Genomic DNA, 17,373 nt, shown 5'->3' with positions numbered 1-17,373 from the left:
TCAACCCCCAATGCCGGTCCTCCCCCGTCGCCCCTCCTTCGATCTGCGCCGCCGTCACCTCCTCCTCCTCGCTGGACTCGGTACCGGCCTCCTCCCCCGTCCTCCCTCCAGTCGCCGCTGGCCGGCCCCTCCTCGCTCTGCCTTCCTCCTCCGTCCTCCCTCCACTCGCCGCCGGCCGGCCCCTCCTCGCTCCGTCTTCCTCCTCCGTCCTACTCTCTTCTCCCTCCTCGAGTCGCCCCTCCTTCTCCCTCCTCCCTCCTCCATCCACAACCCCTCCTCCCTGCTACATTTTGATTTAGTAGGCTATTTGATTTAGTAGGCTAGTTGATTTAGAACATTTTGATTTAGTTGATTTAGTATGCTAGTTGATTTAGTAGGCTAGTTGATTTAGTTGATTTAGTATGCACCATTTTATTGTTATTTTTTCTGTACATGGATAGGCAGATGCTTTTGTTTTTTTGTAATAAGTTATTTTTTGGCAAAATGTAGGTGCCAATTTAGTTAAATTTGCCACTTGTTTTTTAATCAATTATCTTAGGCAATAGGGGCCAAATTGGATGAAAGGTCTTGGTAGGTGGTACCCTTATTTGGTAGATATTTGTGAAAAGTTTTTTCGGCAATAGGTGCCACCGAAATGCTTTGGTAGGTGGTACCTTGTCTAATATGTTACTAGATCTTAGGATTATAATTGTCCATAAAATTGCTTCTCGCGGAAGAACCAAAAATATCACATGCTACTGTTTTTCTTTCTTGTGAAGTGAATCGTTAAACCTTTGCTCATATTGCTTTAGGAAAATGGCGCCACCACCACCACCACTATGTCGACTGTGCAAGTCAAGGTGCGCCGGCAGCCTTGCAACTGGCAAGCTGTTCGGCATCTACTTCCAGCCGAGTTTTCGTCATGCGGCGCTAAGAAATTAGATGAAATGTAACAACCATTTTATTTTAGTGTTGGCATTACTGCATTGTGTCATTTTGTTTTTTTTACACAGATCGTCCCAGGCAATGTGAGGTTGAAATTCAACAAGCTGACAGGAGACACTATGACATTTGAGGCTCCTGGGGGGCCGTACACTATGGAGGTCGAGAAAGGACGCAATATGTCGCAGATTGGAGGAGATGGATGGGCCCGTTTCCTTGCCCGCATGCGTCTTGCTGGTGGTGAGTTGATCAGCTTCTCCTTCAGAGCAGAAAGACCCAAGCTGGCTGTCATTTATCTCAACCTGGTGGAAGATGATGAAGATGACGAAGATGATGAAGATGATGAAGATAATGAGGACCCACTCGATGAAGATGATGAGAACCCACTTCATGAAGCCATCGTAGCTCAAAGAATGAGGCTGAGCGAGGAGGAGGTGTGCAACCTATGGGACATAATTCCGCCACGTGATGACTTTGTCGGGGTGCCATTCGTGACCCGCCTGACAAGTACCATGGTCGATCGGCATGAAATGGTATGTTATACGTACTGACTGTAGTAATTTGATGATATATATATATATATATATATATATATATATATATATATATATATATATATATATATATATATATATATATATATATATATGCTTTATTGTTATACTTACAAATGCAAATTATCCGATGATATGCTTAGTGAATCCGATGACATGCTTAGTGTAGAGTCCAATGATATGCTTTATGGAATCTAGTCGATGATATGTTTTAATGTAGAGTCTGATCACATGCTTATTAGTGTAGAATCCAAGGAACTATTAATAGTGTAGATAATCCATATATACTTATTAGTAGAATTCATGATTAGTTAGTACAAATGCGTAGTACTGTGTCTTTTGATAGTGTAGAAATCTAGACATAATAGAAATATATTTGCAAGAGTATGTGCCAGGCTATTTATTAATTGATATGTTTTTCTTACTCAGAAATTACCAAAGAACCTATCCGTGAGTTGTGGTATTGAGCCTGATGAAGAAGGCTCAGCTGGACTACGCCTTACCGCAAGGGGCTCCGTCACCACCTGTACTTACCCGCGCTGCTGCTAGGCTTTTCCCTAGTAGTGGGTGGCTTTAGTCTTACTGGTGTATGACTTTGTAAGGTTTTGTGTGAATAATTAATAAAGTGGCTGCATGCATCGTCCAGATGCAGAGGCCGGGGGTCCTCCTCCATTTCTAAAAAAATATGGATGGAGTGAGTAGGAACAAACTCATGAACCCCAGCCGCCATGGCAAGAACCCTCGTACCCAGCCGCGGCTAGGGTTCCTCCTGCCCCACATTGACGCCGGTGTCGGTCTGCCTCATCTCCTGTGGCCTTAGGGCCATTGAGGCGTGGTGGATCTCGGCCCTTGCCAGCGTTAGGGCTTCGTTTTTGGATACTTTTTTAAGCTTTCTTAGAGTTTGTGTCCTGCTCAAAGAGATGAGGCGACGCCGAATCTCTGAAGATGGAATAAGATTCTCCCCACATAGCCCCCGCCCGGTGGTGCTTCTAGCATCATCAGAGGGCGTGTTGAGGTTTTCCTCCGGCGGATCTCGCAGGATTCAGTTGGCGTTTGTCTTCGGTTGATCCACGTGGATCCGATCTTTGTTCATGTGTGTTGGTGTGTCTACAGGTTGGATCCTTCCGATCTAAACTTCTCTTCAATGACAACGGTTTGTTGTTCTGGTGCGCTGGTCCTATAGGGCCTTTGCACGATAACTTCCCGACTGTCTACTACAACAAGTTTTGGCCGGCTCCAGAAAGGGAGGGGCGATGATGGCAGCGTGTCTTCGGCTCGTTTCAATGCTTGTAGTCATCGCTAGGTGGTCTACTGATATGAATGTAGTTTTTATCATTTCTGGTGATATTAGTTGTACTATCATGATTGATGATTAAAAGATTGTAGGTTCTCGTTCAAAAAACAAACAAACTTATTATCTTTTCTAAGAGTCGTTTAATCTCAATCAACAAATGACCTTATACAGATCAGTCCATTGAGGAGTAGGTAAGGCCTCCATTGGTAGCAATACAATTACTTTGGATGACAATCATGGAAAATCATATCTGCCGCAGTTTGCTGCAGATTGATTGCACACCCTGTCGATAGAATGGGTCGGCCCTCTAGCGTGCAAGGAGCACCGGTTTTGTGCAACTTCTGGAAGGTTCTTGACATGTTATGGGAACGTGCTACATGGTTCCCAAACTGTTATTTTTTTCTTTTTCTGGTTTTCCGCTTTTGTTTTTTCGTTTATCTATTTCTTTTTTTCTGTTTTTTTCCTTCTTCAAGTTGAATTTTCTTTTTAATATTTTTTAAAATTTCAAATTTTGTTCAGATTTTTGAAAAATGTTCCTCCTTTTAAAATTAGTTCATATATTAAAAAAATAAGTTTCAGAAAATGTACATGAACTTCAAAAAATGTTCCTTTCAAAATTTGGTCAAAATTTCCAAAATTGTTTAGGAATTCCAAAAAACATTACTTTTTGAAAAAGAATTCACATGTTCATGGTTCAAAAAATGTCCAGGAATTCCAAAAATGTTCACGGTTTCATTTTTTCAGAAATTTAAAAACTTTTGCATTTTAGGAAAATGTAAAGAATTTAAAAAAATTTCGTAGTTTTAATTTGTTGTTTTGAATTTCATGAAATTTTTCCATATTTTAAAAAAATTGTTCACAAATCAAAAAAGTGTTCGTCGTTTCAAATTTGTTCACCAATTCAAAAAAAATTTGGTTTCATAATTTGTCTAGAAATTCAAAAAATGGTTCATGTTAAAAAAAAAAGCTTTTCAATTTTTTTGTTCACACATTCCAAATTATGTTCCTGCGTCGGAAAATTTGGTTAGTAATTTTTTTTGCTGTTTTTACACTTTCAAAAAATGTACTCTTACGTTCACTACATCAACTAATTTGGGTCTGGTTCCGGTTTGCTACAGTAGCCCAGTTCGGTTTAGTTCTTTTAGTTATTGGCCGCTATACTGCCAACAATACTACTCCAGTGGAGTGGCTATGAGCACGCGATCACAAGCAGTTGGTCGCCTGTTTGAATCATCGAATCGCTGCCCCCCTCCGGGCCAGCCAGGGTGTCTCCTGCGCGTATTGCCACCAATTTGGGGCAAAGAGCGTCAAATAGGGGCCCAGGACAATTATAGTGGCAACCAAGCACACCATGAAACAGATCCGGCAGCAATTTGCTTCTATGGGCCTGCTGTCCAAAAGGCTCAGGGCCCGGCCTCCTGGCCTAAAAGACCTACAGGCTCCAGGCTACCCGTTGAAAAGCCTCCGAACTTAGTTCCCTGAAGAAAAGCTATCTGCTCCCAGATGCACTTGCGTACTGTCGAACAGTCGAAGCTAATCGCTGCTGCAAAAACAATTCGACCCTGCTGATGGAATACAGCTCCGCCCCTGCATCAACCGCTGCTTTTGAAAGCATGAAGACGAGACCATAAACCAGGAACTTGGATTGGCCCGCTGTAAATACTGGGATGCTACGTGACCCAGACCATAGTGAGTTTACGCACGTGGTACTTGATGGAGCCTGTGCAACCGTAGCTTGACCAAGGGGTCAATACGTTCTGATTTTTTCTAAATAGCCTTTTGACATCACATCATGGCAGAAACAGAGATTTTCTATGAGATCCTGCAGGTTCATGCCAGAGTTACTCAAAATTTCACGATTCCTCCTATCCTACTACACGAAGGACCTATTCAAAATATCCGATGAAGTTTTCAGTAATATGTATACTACACATGTTAACGCAGCGGGAAAACGTTAGAGCATCTCCGGCCGCGCCCTCACCAGGCCCTTCCCAGGCATTTTTGCCGCGCCGGCTTCGAAAAAACGGCCCAGTGCCCCCAGAAGCCCGTTTTTCGCCGGCTCGGCCCGAAACTGATGCCGACGGACCCAGACAGAACCCGGCGCCCTGGGGGGCGCCTGGGGCGCCGGCACAAGCGAAAAGGGCGCGTGGGTCCGCCCTGTCGGCGAGTCCAGCGCCTATTCCCGCCGTTTCTTCCCGCTTTTCCCCCACTTCCCTCCCATTTTCTCCTTTCCTCCCGCCAATCTCCCTCCCGCTCGCCTCCCAGCCGGCCGCCATACCACCGAAGAAGTACGTCGTCCCCCGCGCGGCGGCAACCGCGACCGCCTCCGTCGCCCAGCCGAAACAGAGGTAGCCGAGGGCGCCGCCGTCCAAGCCACCGGGCATGTCAAACGCCGAGTGGAGGGTGGAAGTTCAGCGACGGGAGGCTGTCACCGCCGACCGGCGGAACAGGGCCATCGCCAAGAAGGTCCGCGACAACGCGGCGCGCGCGGCTGCGGCTGCCGCATCGGCGGACCAAGCCGAGGCCGAGGCGACTCGCGCGGGGATGATGAATCCACCCGGCAGCCACGCCCAGTACGCGCCCTGGGGCCAGCAAGGCGTTGGCTCTCCGTCGCCGCAGCCATGGGGATCGCCCTCGCCGGGCTACGCCGACGGGGACGCGCACGGTGGGTTCAACCCAAACGTCACCTTCCCCCATGGACACCAGGCCCAGCGCACGCCCTCGCCCGCCTTCGCCGGCGTGCAGTACCCTCCATACAGCTACTCGCCGCCCGCCTACGCTTCCTCCCCGACGCCCCCACTCCGCCATGGCGCGCTGCCCTTCTCGCACCTCGGCGACACCGACGAGACCGAGGCCGACATGGACGACATCATCGCGGCAGGTTCGGCCGCGGCCGCCGCGTCTCCCGGGTTCGTCACCCAGGACGAGACGGTGGATCTCAGCGGCGGCATGGACGGCGAGCTCGGCTACGTCTACGACGAGGACGAGCAGGAGGAGCAGGAGTCCATCGAGCATTGCCTCGCCGACGCACATGCCCGGGCCGTCCTGCGTGAAGAGAAAACCGCGGCGCGGTGGTCGTCGTTGCTGACGAACAGCGCCATCAAGCTCGACCTGCTCCGGACCAACGTCGCCGCGAAGAAGAGGAACACCGACCTGGCTTTTCTGATGGGCGGGGCGGACATGCTCTAGAGCACCGACGAGAAGCTCAAGGCGTGGTACATGGCGGAGCGCGGCCTCATCCTGAATCAGCTGCCGACGACGGCGACGCCAACTCCCGCGCCCACGCCCACGCCGACGCCAAGCCCGAGTGATGACGCCTCCACGACGCCCAGCAACACTGAAGCCGCGCTGACACCGCCCAGCACCGAAGCAGCTCCGACACCGCCGAGCCCGCGCACGCCGACTCCACCGACGCCTGAGGCCGACCCCGCCGAGTGATGCGTTGCGCACGCGAACTTGTGGCGCTCTGTTTTTTGTACGCCAGACTACATCCGATCGCCGAACTGTGACTTGTGATCGCCGGACTTGTGGCGTCTTTTGTGATGAGTGGGAACGACCAAGTTCGAAATTTTCGCACCCTGGGGGCGGCGCCTGGGGGCGTGACTGGGAGCTAGGTCGCCCCCATGGGCCGAGCTAGCGCCGGTTCGCCCCCAGGCCGCTCTTTTTAGGCGCCCTGGGGGCCGAACGGCTGAAGATACTCTTAGATAGCACCATTGCGGTTTAAGCACAGCACAGCACAGCACAACACACCACACAGAGTTTAAGCACACGAGAAGCACACCTCATGAAAGCAGATGCTCCGTCTCCAATTCTTTTCAGAATTGTCAGACATCCCCTATCCCCAGTAGCCTAAGGATGGAATGTTAATACTCATGTGATGCGCCGGTACCATATACTGGCTCTCCATTTAATCCGGCCATGTGGTCTTATCTCCTCGCAAATGAGAAGGATAGAGACTTCTCCATCCAAAGAACGTCTATATAGGAAGAGCCTATGTAGTAGTGTGGCAGACGTCAAGCTCCCTGCATATATGTATCTCCTCCATCCATTCCAGACCTCAATCCAGGACGAGCGCGATGAAAAGTGGTCGTGGGGATGGGAGGCCTCAGGAATTTTACTCGGCCAGTTCTGTTTACCGGTCTTTCTTCGGCCAGTTCTGTTTTCCTGATGCCGTTTAGAAACTGTGATCTCTGATGCACAGTGATGTCGTCTGACTCTGCTGGGGAAGATATCGGCCATCACCTTGTGATTTGGTTCGCGGTAACCATCCCCTAGAGCTACGATCTCTGTAGAATCAGCTAGCAATACTCGGGACCCTCTCTGAAGTCCCACAATTGATGGCACATCTTACAAGCTTGCACAGCAATTTCCACTCGAACCTTTTCCTGGTCGTGACTTGTATCTATCTGCTGGTCTTCTAAACTCTCTTTCCTATTAACATGCACATGCCACTGTCTTGCATGATCTTGAAACGAGAAACAAACTTCTTACCATCTGAACCACGGAAAAAAATAGCACAGTATAGCGCCACTAATAGCATGGTATCACTAGTAGAAAAAGGGCCTTTAGTCCCAGTTCATAAGGGCCTTTAGTTCCGGTTCTGGAACCGGGACTAAAGGGTCGTTACTAAGCCTCCCTCTTTAGGCCCTCCACGTGGCCGCTGTCTGGAGGTCCACCTTTAGTCCCGGTTGGTAACACCAACCGGTACTAAAGGAATTTTTATGATTTTTTTTATTTTTTTTTAATTTTTTTTGATTTTTTTATTTTCAAATTTATTAATTATTTTAACCTCTAATCTCTAATCACCCTTCATCACTGCTCAATTTAACCTCTAATCTCTAATCACCCCTCATCATTCCAAATCATCTAACTTCCCGGACGGTCACCCATCCTCTCACTACTCCAGCCTGAGCACGCCTAACTTCTGGGTTCTATTCTCCCTCGTTTCCAAGTCTGCACTTGTTGTTTTCCTGATAATAGTAAGATGTCAATCCTATTAACCCTCAGGAATTTAGCTTGAGCATGAAGTCACACATTTCACTGTTTGAGTTTGAAACTATTGTTCTAAAAAACAATAATTATTTAGTAACACTAATATTTTTGAAATAAGTAGTTTGACCATAGTTTGACCACGGTTTGACCAGATTTGACCAAAATTCAAAAAAACTCAAATAATTATTTAGTAACACTAATATTTCTTGAATAATTAGTTTGACCATTGTTTGACCATAGTTTGACCAGATTTGACCAAAATTCAAAAAAACTGAAATAACTATTTAGTAACACTAATATTCTTGAATAATTATTTAGTATCACTAATACTTCTTGAATAAGTAGTTTGACCATAATTTGACCAGATTTAACAAAAATTCAAAAAAAAAATTTTGAGCATAACAGGCCGTAGGCGGTCAAAATCGGATGCGGATTTTCGTGCTGAACATTTTGATATATTATACGTTTTTCCTGACATCGTATGCAAAAGTTATAGCCGTTTTACATTTTCCCTACACTTTTCGCAAAACATGTCCAAATTTAAGTTTTTAAATTTTCCTAACTAGTACATGTAGTAACATAACTACATCTGGAAGGATTTTAATTTTTGAAGTTTTTATCATTTTCTTTTGCTTTTTACAAAACTGAAAAGGCGATCCACGAGGGGGGGGGGTGGTGGTGGTAGAGTTTGAAAATGGGACCTTTAGTACCAGTTCGTGCTATGAACCGGTACTAATGCCTCAAACCCCATTAGTACCGGTTGGTGGCTCGAACCGGGACTAAAGGTCTAACCTTTAGTACCGGTTGGTGCCACGAACCGGTACTAATGGGCATCGCACCCTTTAGTCCCAGTTCGTGGCACCAACCGGGACTAAAGATCCCATTTGAACCGGGACTAATGCATGTACGGTGCCCTAGCCGCTCGAACCGGGACTAATGCTCACATTAGTCCCGGTTCGTAATGCAACCGGGATTAATGCTCTTTTCTGGCCGAACCAAAGCCCTGTTTTCTACTAGTGTATAGCGTGTACAGAATTGTCTCGCTAAAATAATCTGTATACAACATCTCGCTAATAGCATATTATAGCGCACTATAGCATGCTAATAGTATATTTTCAAGGGCGGCGCTATTTCGTATAGCATACTATTTTTTTGTAACATCCCAAAATTCTAAATTTTGGAATGTTATAATAAATAGATAGATTTGATTGATTGTTTGATTGATTGAGTGAAATTGAGTGAAATTCGAAACTTTTTGAAAGTTAAATGAGAGGGAATAAAAGGACTTTCCTGAACTTTCATTTTGCATTTATGATCTTCGTGAATTCAAATTCTTTTCAAATACAAAACCCTAGAGAGAAGATGACATGACTTATTCCATTTAAATAAATGAAAAGGGATTTGAAAGGATTTGAATTTTATTTGGAAATATTTTCAATTCAGAAAACTTTAAGCAACTCAATGATTTTCATGAGAGAAGATAAAATGACTTCTTCAAAACATATGAAATATGAGTTGGAAGTTTAAAAGGATCAAATTTAAAATCCTTTTGAAATTATTTTCAATTTGGAGTTATTTGATTTTTATTCAAATTATTTTTCTCCAAAAGTAAAATATATGGAAAATAGGGTAACATGATTCCCTACATCAGAAAATTGGAGATAAATAAATATGAAATTATTTTTGTATTTGTAAAATGATTTTTATTGGATTTTAGTAGGGCAGTAGCACTCTTTGAATTATTTGAAATGGTGTGGACTTTATTTGACTCTAGAAAAATGTTCCTCTCGTAGAAAATATTTTTCTGAAAATTTTGATATATTATATGCCTATATAAAAATTTATTTTCTTTTTATTTATTAAGTTTTCCTTTCTGTTCCTATTTAAAATAAAACTATACGTGCGGCCTGTAATTATTTGTCGCTCACGTGCGCTGCATAGTGGCATCGGGCGCCCCATCATTTTATTTTTTCTTCTCTCCTATATGGGCCAGGCCCAGCCGGCCCTATTCCTCCCCAGATTTTTTTCCATAGTTTTTTTTCCTTTTCTTTCTTTTCAATTGCTCAAAAAAAAAACTGCATTGCGGGTGGCCGGCCGAACCGCCTAAGGCCTTTAGGCCCGTGCGAGGCGCCTCCCCGTTTCTTTTCTTTTCGTCTACGTTTAGTCCCACATTACCTAGGCTTTGACCCCTAAACCTCTTTTTACCAATAAATATAGACCCATAGAGCTTTCAAAAATAATCCGATTCGGGTTAAATCAATATTTTGGTTTGACTAGGTTTATTAAATAAAAAAATATCTCTCCTCTCCGGTGGGACTTCTGTGTATTTATACGTTAGACCTAAAATTCTTTTAGCCGTACCTATTTTTCTTCTGTAAAATGGCTTGGCCCTGATTTTTCAAATAGCCATAATTTTTTACTCGTTCATCCAAATTAGATGAAACCAGCGCTAAATTTGTTCAGATTTGTATTCAAACTTCTTTTGATCATAATTTGAGTTTTATAACTCCGATTTAGTTGATTCTTTTTGCTATTCGAAGCTCTTGACCTAAACTTAAATTGTTTTATGTTGCAAGAGTTATTTGCTTGGTTTTGATGCTTTCCGAATTGTTCTTCGTTCTTTCCGACCTTTTGAGTGATTGCTTATGTGTGGTTACTATTGCTTGCCTACGATAGATTGAACGAAGTGTGACGAGTAGAACCATCAAGAGTTATGAGTGTGAATCACCTTCATCAACATTGCAGGCAAGTTCACACTTTGATCATATCCCTTTCATACCCAGTTTTTATGCATTAGTTTCACCCTCAAACATTGCATGAGTAGGATTGATAACATGTGGGTATTGGGAAGTAGTTGATGAGGTAGGAACCTATTGCCCTGCATTCAAACATTGGGAGTTACTATTACGTTATGCTTATACTGCTATGCTATGCTCGTAGACGTGGATTGGGTTTGAGAGTTTTCCATGACAGATGTGAGATTGTTAATTAATGGTTCAACTTAAGGTGGCTACTTTAATTTACATCTGGGTGGATTGAGGCACCTGGAGAACCCAGTGTTGCCTGAATTTTTGGATATCCCGGAGTACCCGTGTGATCATCCTATGGACCGCCACCGCCACCCGGACTCAAAGGGATCATAAGATTATTCATGCTAGAAACTTCCGTGTGCAGCCACAAGCTATTATGGGCTCTGGCATAGTTGAGTAAGTTGTGTGAGCTCTTGAAGAGGTGGACTAGCAGATGTAGGGGGAACGTAGTAATTTCAAAATTTTCCTACGCACACGCAAGATCATGGTGATGCATAGTAACGAGAGGGGAGAGTGTTGTCCACGTACCCTCGTAGACCGAAAGCGGAAGCGTTATAACAACGCGGTTGATGTAGTCGTACGTCTTCACGATCCGACCGATCAAGTACCGAACGCACGGCACCTCCGAGTTCTACACACGTTCAGCTCGATGACGTCCCTCGAACTCCGATCCAGCCGAGTGTTGAGGGAGAGTTTCGTCAGCACGACGGCGTGGTGACGATGATGATGTTCCACCGACGCAGGGCTTCGCCTAAGCTCCACAACGGTATTATCGAGGTGTAATATGGTGGAGGGGGGCACCGCACACGGCTAAGAGATCTCAAGGATCAATTGTTGTGTCTATGGGGTACCCCCTGCCCCCGTATATAAAGGAGCAAGGGAGGAGGAGGCCGGCCCTAGGAGGGGGCGCACCAAGTGTGGAGTCCTACTAGGACTCCCTAGTCCTAGTAGGATTCCACCTCCCATATGGAATAGGAAAAGAGGAAGGGAAAAAGATAAGGAAGGAAGGGGGCGCCCCCCTTCCCTAGTCCAATTCGGACCAGACCAAGGGGAGGGGTGCGGCCACCCTTGAGGCCCTTTTCCTTCTTTCCCGTATGGCCCAATAAGGCCCAATACGTATTCCCGTAACTCTCCGGTACTCCGAAAAATACCCGAATCACTCGGAACCTTTCCGAAGTCCGAATATAGTCGTCCAATATATCGATCTTTACGTCTCGGCCATTTCGAGACTCCTCGTCATGTCCCCGATCTCATCCGGGACTCCGAACTCCTTCGGTACATCAAAACTCAATAAAACTGTCATCGTGACGTTAAGCGTGCGGACCCTACGGGTTCGAGAACTATGTAGACATGACCGAGACACATCTCCGGTCAATAACCAATAGCGGGACCTGGATGCCCATATTGGCTCCCACATATTCTACGAAGATCTTTATCGGTCAGACCGCATAACAACATACGTTGTTCCCTTTGTCACCGGTATGTTACTTGCCCGAGATTTGATCGTCGGTATCTCGATACCTAGTTCAATCTCGTTACCGGCAAGTCTCTTTACTCGTTCCGTAACACATCATCCCGCAACTAACTCATTAGTCACAATGCTTGCAAGGCTTATAGTGATGTGCATTACCGAGTGGGCCCAGAGATACCTCTCCGACAATTGGAGTGACAAATCCTAATCTCGAAATACGCCAACCCAACTAGTACCTTTGGAGACACCTGTAGAGCACCTTTATAATCACCCATTTACGTTGTGACGTTTGGTAGCACACAAAGTGTTCCTCCGGTAAACGGGAGTTGCATAATCTTATAGTCAGAGGAACATGTATAAGTCATGAAGAAAGCAATAGCAACATACTAAACGATCGGGTGCTAAGCTAACTGAATGGGTCAAGTCAATCACGTCATTCTCCTAATGAGGTGATCTCGTTAATCAAATGACAACTTATGTCTATGGCTAGGAAACATAACCATCTTTGATTAATGAGCTAGTCAAGTAGAGGCATACTAGTGACACTCTGTTTGTCTATATATTCACACATGTATTATGTTTCCGGTTAATACAATTCTAGCATGAATAATAAACATTTATCATGATACAAGGAAATAAATAATACTTTATTATTGCCTCTAGGGCATATTTCCTTCAGTCTCCCACTTGCACTAGAGTCAATAATCTAGTTCACATCGCCATGTGATTTAACATCAATAGTTCACATCACCATGTGATTAACACCCATAGTTTACATCGTCATGTAATCAACACCCAAAGGGTTTACTAGAGTCAGTAATCTAGTTCACATCGCTATGTGATTAACACCCAAAGAGTACTAAGGTGTGATCATGTTTTGCTTGTGAGATAATTTTAGTCAACGGGTCTGTCACATTCAGATCCGTAAGTATTTTGCAAATTTCTATGTCTACAATGCTCTGTACGGAGCTACTCTAGCTAATTGCTCCCACTTTCAATATGTATCTAGACCGAGACTTAGAGTCATCTAGATTTAGTGTCAAAACTTGGATCGACGTAACCCTTTACGACGAACCTTTTGTCACTTCCATAATCGAGAAACATTTCCTTATTCCACTAAGGATAATTTTGACCGCTGTCCAGTGATCTACTCCTAGATCACTATTGTACTCCCTTGCCAAAATTAGTGTAGGGTATACAATAGATTTGGTACACAGCATGGCATACTTTATAGAACCTATGGCCATAGCATAGGGAATGACTTTCATTCTCGTTCTATCTTCTGCCGTGGTCGGGCTTTGAGTCTTACTCAATTTCATACCTTGTAACACAGTCAAGAACTTCTTTCTTTGACTGTTGTATTTTGAACTACTTCAAAATCTTATTAAGGTATGTACTCATTGAAAAAACTTATCAAGCGTCTTGATCTATCTCTATAGATCTTGATGCTCAATATGTAAGTAGCTTCACCGAGGTCTTTCTTTTGAAAAAATCCTTTCAAACACTCCTTTATGCTTTGCAGAATAATTCTACATTATTTCCGATCAACAATATGTCATTCACATATACTTATCAGAAATGATGTAGTGCTCCCACTCACTTTCTTGTAAATACAGGCTTCACCGCAAGTCTGTATAAAACTATATCCTTTGATCAACTTATCAAAGCGTATATTCCAACTCCGAGATGCTTGCACCAGTCCATAGATGGATCGCTGGAGCTTGCATATTTTGTTAGCACTTTTAGGATTGACAAAACCTCCTAGTTGCATCATATACAACTCTTCTTTAATAAATCCATTAGGGAATGCAGTTTTGTTTATCCATTTGCTAGATTTCATAAAATGCGGCAATTGCTAACATGATTCAGACATGCTTAAGCATAGATACGAGTGAGAAACTCTCATCGTAGTCAACACTTTGAACTTGTCGAAAACCTTTTTGCGACAATTCTAGCTTTGTAGATAGTAACACTACTATCAGCGTCCGTCTTCCTCTTGAAGATCCATTTATTTTTTATTGCTTGCCGATCATCGGGCAAGTCAACCAAAGTCCACACTTTGTTCTCATATATGGATCTTATCTCAGATTTCATGGCCTCAAGCCATTTCGTGGAATCTGGGCTCACCATCGCTTCTTCATAGTTCGTAGGTTCGTCATGGTCTAGTAACATAACCTCCAGAACAGGATTACCGTACCACTCTGGTGCGGATCTTACTCTGGTTTACCTACGAGGTTTGGTAGTAACTTGATCTGAAGTTACATGATCATCATCATTAACTTCCTCACTAATTGGTGTAGAAGTCACAGGAACAGATTTCTGTGATGAACTACTTTCCAATAAGGGAGCAGGTACATTTACCTCATTAAGTTTTACTTTCCTCCCACTCACTTCTTTCGAGAGAAACTCCTTCTCTAGAAAGGATCCATACTAAGCAACGAATGTCTTGCCTTCGGATCTGTGATAGAAGGTGTACCCAACTGTCTCCTTTGGGTATCCTATGAAGACACATTTCTCCGATTTGGGTTTGAGCTTATCAGGATGAAACTTTTTCACATAAGCATCGCAACCCCAAACTTTAAGAAACGACAACTTTGGTTTCTTGCCAAACCACAGTTCACAAGGTGTCGTCTCAACGGATTTTGATGGTGCCCTATTTAACGTGAATGCAGCTGTCTCTAATGCATAACCCCAAAAACGATAGTGGTAGATCGGTAAGAGACATCATATATCGCACCATATCTAATAAAGTACGGTTATGACGTTCGGACACACCATTATGCTGTGGTGTTCCAGGTGGCGTGAGTAGTGAAACTATTTCACATTGTTTTAACTGAAGGCCAAACTCGTAACTCAAATACTCTTCTCCACGATCATATCGTAGAAACTTTATTTTCTTGTTACGATGATTTTCCGCTTCACTCTGAAATTATATGAACTTTTCAAATGTTTCAGACTCTTGTTTCATTAAGTAGATATACCCATATCTGCTCAAATCATCTGTGAAGGTCAGAAAATAATGATACCTGCTACGAGCCTCAATATTCATCGGACCACATACATCTGTATGTATGATTTCCAACAAATCTGTTGCTCTCTCCATAGTTCCGGAGAACGGCGTTTCAGTCATCTTGCCCATGAGGCACGGTTCGCAAGCATCAAGTGATTCATAATCAAGTGATTCCAAAATCCCATCAGTATGGAGTTTCTTCATGCGCTTTACACCAATATGACCTAAACGGCAGTGCCACAAATAGGTTGCACTATCATTATTAACTTTGCATCTTTTGGCTTCAATATTATGATTATGTGTATCACTACGATCGAGATCCAACAAACCATTTTCGTTGGTGTGTATGACCATAGAAGGTTTTTATTCATGTAAACAGAACAACAATTGTTCTCTAACTTAAATGAATAACCGTATTGCAATAAACATGATCAAATCATATTCATGCTCAACGCAAACACCAAATAACACTTATTTAGTTTCAACACTAATCCCGAAAGTATAGGGAGTGTGCGATGATGATCATATCAATCTTGGAACTACTTCCAACACACATCGTCACCTCGCCTTTTACTAGTCTCTGTTTATTCTGCTACTCCCATTTTCGACTTACTACTCTTTAGCAACTGAACCAGTATCAAATACTGAGGGGTTGCTATAAACACTAGTAAGTACACATCAATAACATGTATATCCAATATACCTTTGTTCACTTTGCCATCTTTCTTATCCACCAAATACTTGGGGTAGTTCCGCTTCCAGTGACCAGTCCCTTTGCAGTAGAAGCACTTAGTCTCAGGCTTAGGTACAGACTTGGGCTTCTTCACTTGAGTAGCAACTTGCTTGCCGTTCTTTTTGAAGTTCCCCTTCTATCCCTTTGCCCTTTTCTTGAAACTAGTGGTCTCGTCAACCATCAACACTTGAAGTGGTCTTGTCAACCATCAACACTTGATGTTTTTCTTGATTTCTACCTTCGTCGATTTCAGCATCACGAAGAGCTCGGGAATTACTTTCGTCATCCCTTGCATACTATAGTTCATCACGAAGTTCTACTAACTTGGTGATGGTGACTAGAGAATTCTGTCAATCACTATTTTATCTGGAAGATTAACTCCCACTTGATTCAAGCGATTGTAGTACCCAGACAATCTGAGCACATGCTCACTAGTTGAGCGATTCTCCTCCATCTTTTAGCTATAGAACTTGTTGGAGACTTCATATCTCTCAACTCGGGTATTTGCTTGAAATATTAACTTCAACTCCTGGAACATCTTATATGGTCCATGACGTTCAAAACGTCTTTGAAGTCCCGATTCTAAGACGTTAAGCATGGTGCACTAAACTATCAAGTAGTCATCATATTGAGCTAGCCAAACGTTCATAACGTCTGCATCTGCTCCTGCAATAAGTCTGTCACCTAGCGGTGCATCAAGGACATAATTTTTCTGTGCAGCAATGAGGATAATCCTCAGATCACGGATCCAATCCGCATCTTTGCTACTAACATCTTCCAACATAATTTTCTCTAGGAACATATCAAAATAAAACAGGGAAGCAACAACGCGAGCTATTGATCTACAACATAATTTGCAAAATACTATCAGGACTAAGTTCATGATAAATTTAAGTTCAATTAATCATATTACTTAAGAACTCCCACTTAGATAGACATCCCTCTAATCATCTAAGTGATTACGTGATCCAAAGCAACTAAACCATGTCCGATTAACACGTGAGATGGAGTAGTTTCAATGGTGAACATCACTATGTTGATCATATCTACTATATGATTCGCGCTCGACCTTTCGGTCTCTATGTTCCGAGGCCATATCTGTATATGCTAGGCTCGTCAAGTTTAACCTGAGTATTCCGCGTGTGCAACTGTTTTGCACCCGTTGTATTTGAACGTAGAGCCTATCACACCCGATTAACACGTGGTGTCTCAGCACGAAGAACTTTTGCAACGGTGCATACTCAGGGAGAACACTTTTATCTTGAAATTTTAGTGAGAGATCATCTTATAATGCTACCGTCAATCAAAGCAAGATAAGATGCATAAAGGATTAACATCACATGCAATCAATATAAGTGATATGATATGGCCATCATCATCTTGTGCTTGTGATCTCCATCTCCGAAGCACCGTGCTCATGATCTCCATCTCCGAAGCACCGTGCTCGTGATCTCCATCTCCGAAGCACCGTCATGATCACCATCGTCACCGGCTCGACACCTTGATCTCCATCGTACTATCGTTGTCGTCTCGCCAACTTATTGCTTTTACGACTATCGCTACCGCTTAGTGATAAAGTAAAACTATT

This window comes from Aegilops tauschii, chromosome 3 (genome assembly GCF_002575655.3).
Source record: "Aegilops tauschii subsp. strangulata cultivar AL8/78 chromosome 3, Aet v6.0, whole genome shotgun sequence".
NCBI classification, from domain to species: Eukaryota; Viridiplantae; Streptophyta; class Magnoliopsida; order Poales; family Poaceae; genus Aegilops; species Aegilops tauschii.
This window is presented reverse-complemented; position numbering follows the sequence as displayed.